Consider the following 8,849-nt stretch of genomic DNA (forward strand, 5'->3'; position numbering starts at 1 on the left):
TGCCCGTATCAAAAATAACATTAAATAATTGTGACAGAATAGGAGCGAATGTCTCCTTATGTTTGACAAAAAACCCGTTAAGAATGTAATCGATGCCTGGAGATCTCCCTAATTTGACACTTTTTAATAAATCGGGACTGTAAATTTTCGTAGTCAGGAAAATCTGATGATATCTCATCTAAAGAATTAATGTCATCCCCACTATTTACTGCTTTGAAATGTTTTTAAAAAATCATCAATATTGAAATGATATCTCTAATATCTCAATCCGATTTCTTTTTTAAAGAATAAAAAAAATGGGTCTCTTCTATGTAACATACTTATACGGTCACCTTCTGATCTTAAGTACTTACGCTTAACCAACCGTTCATAGCGTTTATACTTACGCTTGGATTCCACAAGATATAGCCTGTTGGCAGGACGTCTTTCGGAATTAAAAGAAAATAAATTGTGACGATACAAGTTGTAAAGACGTCTACTTTTATCATCAAACCAGGGTTTATGAACATTATTTTATTTCAAGATGGACGAGTAGAAAACGATCTACAACACGAGCTAAATATTTATTTATAATAATTGAAAAAAACATCAATACTGTGATCTATAAAAAGCACCGAGGACTGCATGTCTTTAACAACATCATATTAAGCATTAACATTTTCATTCAAATTACTTTTAATTTGAGCTTCTTCATCAGCATTCCATTTATACCTATCTGATACTGAATTACTTGCAGCATCGTTTTCATGATTATCATCACTTACATGTAGTACAGTCGAACTTAATGTCACGTTCAATCTAAAATCAACTGGAGCATGATCAGACAATTAATTAGAATCGCGAACATTAAATTAAGTAATCATATCAGAGGTCTGTCTTTGTATAAGAACCTAATCAATAACGCTGGACCCCAAATGGTTATAAAAAGTCAATTTACCCGTGTTATCACCATGCGATCTACAGTTACATACCCGAATGACAGTACTTTTACACCGTTGTAACAGCTTACGACCAACAGAACTAATAGTGCCGTCAGCAGATGTACGGGTAGTCATAACTGTAACATTATCGTATACAAAAATATTTCACAGGGCATTAAGAATTGGCTTCGGTACGGTATCCGAATCTATGAAGTCAACAACATTTCCCCGCCTACAATAATGGCCCCAAACTGCCAGAAAAAATCTATATGATTTACCATAATATCGCAAACATCGTTTTCGTACTGTGTGTAATACATTGTTGTCATGTGGTATATAGGAAAAGCAAATAGAGATATCAGCGGCGGAAAACTGCCTGATTTTAACCCATAGAAAAGTATCTACTACAAACTTGACAACAGATACATGATTTTTTTAATACAATAAAATAAAGCCTCCGCCTTGCCCTTTTGTCGGGGGTATGACAAAACACCATAATCATCATGGAAAAGACTACATTTTAAGTCATCGACAAAAATATAATATCGGAACCGGAAATGACATCAATAAAATATGGCTCAACCAATGTACGCTCTAAATCGCGGTTTACATTCCATGAAGTGATGTTTCCGCCCTATTGGCCGCACCTGGTGGGGTGGATGTGAAACGCCTTCTCACCTTGTTTTTACGGGAGAGGCGTGCGTAGAATGTCCATTCGCCTGTACAGTGCCACTGAATGAGGCCGAATCCGATACGCATGTCGACGTGACGATCACCTGGGTCATACAGTTTACCCTCATTATACAGTGTGTCGCGAACCATTTTGGTTGTTGGCCTTCGCCTTCTTTTTAATAGAGTACAGCAAGCGCCTCCTTTCCTCGATCTCGACAGGAAACTGCTCATTAACCATGAATGGCTTCCCTTTAAGCTTCCATGAAAGATGAAGCACACGAGCAAGGTCCTTATAGAATATAAACCGTGCAACTATGGGCCTCGGCTTACCAGGTATAAACTTGCCTAAGCGGTGAACATTACCTAACTCGATGTGGTAAAACATATTTAGCTCGAAATGGAGAACGTCTCATAGCTAGCGCTCAGTATACTCATCCTTGACCTCACCTAAGAACCCGTGAAAAACCAAATTATTTTTCATGGACCTACATAGCCCTTCTCCTTTTTCAAGATTTCCAACTCACTATGAATTAGAGAGATGTCAGAGTAGCCTCTTACTACAGGGCTCCTTCACACAAATACGGCTGACCGATCACACTAAGTGTTTCGAATCGAAGCCAGGAAATTTTTCCTCGGGATAATGTGACGCTTGAATGTTCGAAAAAAAAAAATTGGTAGAATTTGGAAGGGATGAACCACAAAATATATTCAACACAAACGTATTCGATACAAATGAGTTTTACTGTATACGAAAAATTACCTAATTGCCGACCATGTAAGGGTCGCTTGTATTTGGTGTTTTTATGTAGGGAGGAATTCCGACATTCGTTCCGCTACCAAGACAAAATAAAATCGTGGATAGATAGTCACATCCCTTCGGACTAACCAATGACATGTCTTAATTCGCCTTGATTTTAAGAGAGTTCCTCATCACGAAAACTGGTATTAGTTGCTCTTCCGAACACATGTTGTTTTCTCTTTGTATATTTTTTCGGAAGTCTCCAGGTAAGATTGTGATTATGTTGACATGTTGGTATTTTCTTGTTGTTTTTTACACTCAACAAAGAAACGTTGTCAGCGGGATAGTAACCATATTTATCACTTGATCGAATAACGGTATGAATTCATCCAAATGCCCATGTTGCCGAAACTTTACATATGATAATAAAAACAAGCCATCTTTTTTTTCAAATCGCGTGCAACCTAGTGTCACGAGATCTAGAAGAGATTCCATTACAAATACTAAATATTACTTGTCTTTCCATTAATATACAAGTTCGTGGTACAATGTATCGCATTTGTATCTGCTATGTTAATTAAGCAGCATTACATTAGTAATGTTAGTTGAATGTTTGTACATTTTATCACATGATTTACATACATATTGAATCAGTGTAAGGATAAATTTTCCATACTACATGGAGTCCTGCTAGTTATAGAATTTACATATATCAGGTTCAAACGAGTTCGATGCCATCGATATAGAGATTGCGTGTCCATGTTAAGTAAACTAATAGCCCTATAACCAAAACACCTGGTTCTTCATTTACATCATTATATTGCTGTTGGCGGATTATTTCAAGTTATATCCTTTTGATGCAAATATTAGAAAAATCAAATCTCCTAGTCGATAATTTTGCCAACATTACCAGACAACAATAATTTGCTTAAAAGAGAAATGACGCCCACAAATATTCAAATAATTTGTTCAAATATGATCATTTTCATCAATAATTTCCAATAAATGAAATTAGAAATGTAAGTTTTTATTGTTTCTAAAAATGTCCTTTCATGTATGGGAAAATTACAGAAGACATGTTCATGTTTTTTTCGTTATATTTGAGTTTGAATTAAGAATCTGTTGACAAGTCAACAATGAATACATAATGTGGCAATATGCACTTCCACACATACACTTTTACATATCTCCAAGATAATAATCTCATTATCACACACACACACACACACACACACACACACATACACACATATCCTCACACACAGAGAGACACACACGCACACACTCCCTCACACACACACACAACACACACATACACCCACACACATACACACACACAGAGACACACACGCACACACACACGCACACACACACATACACTCACACACACACCCTCACACACACACACACACACACACAGAGACACACACACACACACACACACACACACACACACACCCACATACCCTCACACACACACACCACCGCACACACACATACACACACACACACACACACACACAACACACACACACACACACACACACACACACACACACACACATATATATATATATATATATATATATATATCATCACACACACATATACTTATTAACATACTTGTAATAAACATGATCATCAACGAACCTATAAACAACAAAGGGATATGCGAGTAGTCTGCAACGAAGTGTGTAAGTAATCGTTGTATAGCTTTATTTTCCAGAGAGAGAGAGAGGGGGAGAGGGGGAGAGGGGGGGGGGAGGAGAGAGCGAGAGAGAGAGAGAGGAAAAGAAAAATACAGAAAAAATTATCATAATAAAAAAGGAATAAAGGATCAAAGAAGAAACACAGAAACTAAAAGAGAGAAGGCTAGATATACATTCATGGAAGGGGAGGTAAGCTAAAGCTGACAACAAAATGTACTATTTTTTATGTATTGTTGACTGTTTTCAGGGCAGGACTGTGTTAGTAAAGTGGGTGATTTATTTAAGTGTTTTTGTTGTTGTTTCTTTTTTTTTTCTTTTGTAACCATGGAGGTGACCCACTCGAACCTTGTGGAACAGAAAAATTGTCAGTAAAGCACAGAATATTGAAAATACATGCAATATAAACTATGAACTACATACAGTTGAGTGTAGACTAATACTTTACATCCAAGTTGATAAACAAGACGATCCGCACATAACACCACATGTTCCAATATTAGAAGTGTGATTCCTTAATCCTAAGAATACTATCAGAGCAAGATTCTGTATATTGTTAATTTGAAGTTGATCCGAGAGGCCCTATTTACCAGTAACATACATTAAAATGGGTTGAACAAGCGATTGGACAAGTTTGGTGTAGACGCTGCAGGTCATTCCACCGAGAGCGCGGCTAGCAGATTGTTAAAGTTCCTGTACCGCTAATTTGAACGTTAAGTGTTCATCAAAGCATAAGCCAAGATATCTGTATTTGTCTTTGACTTCGATAGACACATTGCCATCAGAAAAACAGCATCTGTCATAGATTGAGATGGACGAGGAAAGTGTAAGACATTCGACTTACCATTGCTTACTGAAAGGTTCCATTTTTTACACAACGAAGACACGCAATCCACGAGATTCTGGAGTTTATTCGGACGGCGACGCTAGAAGTTCAATATCATCAGCATACGACAATGACGTAATATCCAGGCCGTCAACGTTGATACCGGTATTGAAATCAAGAAGCCTTTCAGTTTATGTATATGGAGAAAAGTGTCGGCGAGGCCAAACATCCTTAATTTTGGCCGATCTTGACGTCAAACCAATTAGTATGGTAGTCGTTAACTTTAACACCTTATCAAGCTTACTAGTCAGATCCTGTTGAAGCCAACATTGACATTTACTCTTGTTCTTTCTTAGTAGATTGCTAAAAGGTTTTCGTTCTGACAGTAAACAGACTTCAGATCCCGTTTCCTATCTATCATAATCTTTATACATTCGCCATGCTTTTCTGTGTTACTGACATCATTCCATTGTTGTTGCAGTGTTTCGTTCCAATAAGGTTTACGAAATGCATTTTTGTGAACTCTCATTCACACTTGTTTTAATTCTTATCGATACCCGGTCCATTTCTGAATAAATAGAAGTTTCAAACTCAGGGTACACATTTTGTTCCTTCGCGTACGGCCTGTATACAAATCCATCAATTAAAATGTGTTCAGTATTCTTACTGTATCGCGTACTGGTTGGATTCACAGGAATTGGATCCTTGCTGACATATGGCGCACTGTGTAGAGATGATCTCAGTTGTTGTAATTGCTCATTTGTGCCTGCTTTACCTTGTTGAGAAATAGATGTAACATCGTGATGCTCGGTAAGTATCCTACCCTTTAAAATGCCAAACGTTTGTAACCGTACAAAAATCAATCAGGTGGTCACCGAAACTGTAATAACGTCCTAAACCTCGTTCCTGTGTAAAGAATCAACCCCCTCGACGTCATCGGTGTCGTTTCCACCTCTGGCATTCAAATCATCACCAATACATATGTCTCATTCGTTCTGGTAATTGTATATCTGTCTATGCAAATTGTTAAAAAGAACATCCAGGTCTATATGACCAGGGGATTTTTGCGGGGGTTGTACTTATTACAAAATTTTACCCACGGAATGACTTTCTCCGAATCATCGGTAGTGGTAATGCTGCAATTACCTTTTAATTCCTGTCTGTATAAAATACCCACACCTCCACATTTTCTCCGTGCATTCCGATGTATATTTTGCCTACTATTCCCGATAAATCTATACCCTTTAACTGTTAAACCGTCGTTATTCCTTAGAAATAATTTAGATAACCCAAGGATATCACAACCACTTGTTTTTAAAACAGTTTCCCGAAAAGATTTCTTGTCACCATCCTGGGAAGACCATCCACCAACATTCCAATAACAGACTAGGAGTGACCCCTAGAGCAGATGGCTTTATTGTTTATGCGATTAGAGTCGCGATAATCGAAGCTGTTTTCACGGTATCGACGGCGATGATTCTGATCTTCACGTGAATGTTCTCTTGAATCAAACCGACGCTTGTGAAATGACCGATGAGTACGAAGGCCTATTTGTGTCACTTTGAAAAGCGGAAAAAAACCCTTTTTTTCTCATTAAAAAACGTCAATTATCTGGTTATAACGCGTTAGTTATCTCGTTAAAACGCGATAGTTATCTCGTTAAAACGCGTTAATTATCTCGTTAAAACGCGCTAGTTATTTCGTTAAAACGCGATAGTTATCTCGTTAAAACGCGTTAATTATCTCGTTAAAACGCGCTAGTTATTTCGTTAAAACGCGATAGTTATCTCGTTAAAACGCGTTACTTATCTTGTTAAAACGCGTTAATTATCTCGTTAAAACGCGATAGTTATCTCGTTCAAACGCATTAGTTATCTCGTTAAAACGCGTTAATTATTTTTGGTCCTGTCTTTAGGCTAGAAACTAGCTATTACATTTGAGAAGCAAACATATCAATTAACAAGTTAATTTCTCCATCTTCTGACTCCCTTCATCCGATAGCTTCTTCACGAAAGAAATAAGCGAATTCATTCCGAAGCCTGACCGTAAACGTCACATCTCTCAGATAGGTAACTGTATGAATAACGCATTTTATCGCGTTTTAACGAGATAACTAACGCGTTATAACGAGATAACTAACGCGTTATAACGAGATAATTAACGCGTTTTAACGAGAAAAAAGTGTTGTTTTGTTTTTCAAAGTGACACTAATAGGCTTTCGTAGATGAGAGTGTGGAGTCACAAGAAAAAAACTACAGGTAGACTAGAAGTGCATTAGGGCCCACATAGGTAATGTGGAAAAAATCCCTGATATGTAATGGGTACAGCTCATCACCGGCCTCCTGGTGTTCCAACCCAGAGTCAAAACAACCTCAAGGCTATCTGCGATTTTACCTGTACAGTTGTAGACAAATACATTTTTTGTGCCTTATATTACAGTACCACCAGTTTGGTACCTACGAAAGCCTAGAAAGGTCCAATTTCGAAGGCAAAAAATATATAATCGCATTTTTAGGCGAATAAAAGCGTAATAACGCTTTTTCAAAGTCGTAATAACGCCTTCCAAAGGACGTAATAGCGCTTTTTCAAAAGTCGTAATAACGCCTTTCAAAAGTCGTTATAACGCCTTTCATAGGCTTTCTTAAAGGACTGAACAGAAGCAATGACAATGGCATTCTTACCTGTAAAAGTCACTATAACGACTTGTTTTCGCGTTTATACGACTTTTGAAAAGCGTTATTACGACTTTATTCGCGTAATTACGACTTTTCTAGGCTTTCGTACCAGGCTTTCGTAGATACCATATCATTACATATATTGAATAAATATATAAGAAAAATAATGATTAAAGAATGGGACATAAAACTTTTAAATTCTAAATATCTCATTCAAAACATGTGGTAACTGCTGTTTATAGCTTAAAGTGTATGCATTTTTATCCTTTTACTAAAGGAATAAAAATATCATATATTACGTAAAATGAGACTTAAATATACATGTAACATGCTGTACTGTGGTCTTGTATTAATATTTACAAATAATGTTTTCTTGACAACGGCAAAACAGACAATTATTTGATATTTAGATTTGTGTTTGATTTACTTCAGAGATATTGTTTTAGATCAATGCTAAATAACTTGCTTTAAAAATTCCGTTGGTGCTAGGATCCAGAGTTAGGTCAGGGGTTGTGATTGTCCCCACCTCTTTCCCTCCCCAATCTCTTAAATAATTCATTGTATTAATCGCACTCTTACCATCATGCACACGATGTCATCATTCATAATGCTGGTATGATGTTTCTGGAGGAAAACAAGAAAAGAAATTGTGGCAATAAATCTTTCCTACGTTTATTTGCTGATGTTAGATACTTAACTAAATTATTAAGTTTTTTTATATTTTCGACTTTAAGTAACTGAATTAATTCAAACACTAGGCTTATTGAAATAATATACCTTAATACAATTGGTACGAAAATCTGCATAACACTTACATTTAATTATAAAATAAATTATTGACGACAAAATCGTTTTATCTGGTTAGAAATTTTCGCTAGAACAACGTTATCAAGAAGTAAGACACATAGTAACAAATGTAATTTTCTGTATCAGAAGCGAAAAAAAATTGTGAAAATTAGGATCGTGGCTCTTATACATTTGGTGATAAAATGGACAAAATCCAAGATGTCCGCCTGTGGGCAATATTGTTTTTCTGATCAGTACCAAATCAAACATGCAAAGTAGTGATCAAGAAAAGCATACACATGAAATTTGAGAAAAATCTATGCTGCAGGTCTAAAGGTATAGCGATAACAACTTTTCAAATTTAAAATCTAAGATGTCCGTCTGTCGGCCATTTTGTTTTCCTGATCAGACCCAAAATCTAATGGGTACAACTAGGGTCTAAGAGGCACTGAAATCTAAGAAAGATACATCGAGTACTTCTCAAGAAGTAGCAATGACAAACTTTCAAAGTCAAAATCCAAGACG

The sequence above is a fragment of the Ylistrum balloti genome, unplaced genomic scaffold (genome assembly GCF_031769215.1).
Source record: "Ylistrum balloti isolate Yb309-2 unplaced genomic scaffold, AGI_CSIRO_Ybal_v1 Utg370508, whole genome shotgun sequence".
Taxonomy (NCBI): Eukaryota; Metazoa; Mollusca; class Bivalvia; order Pectinida; family Pectinidae; genus Ylistrum; species Ylistrum balloti.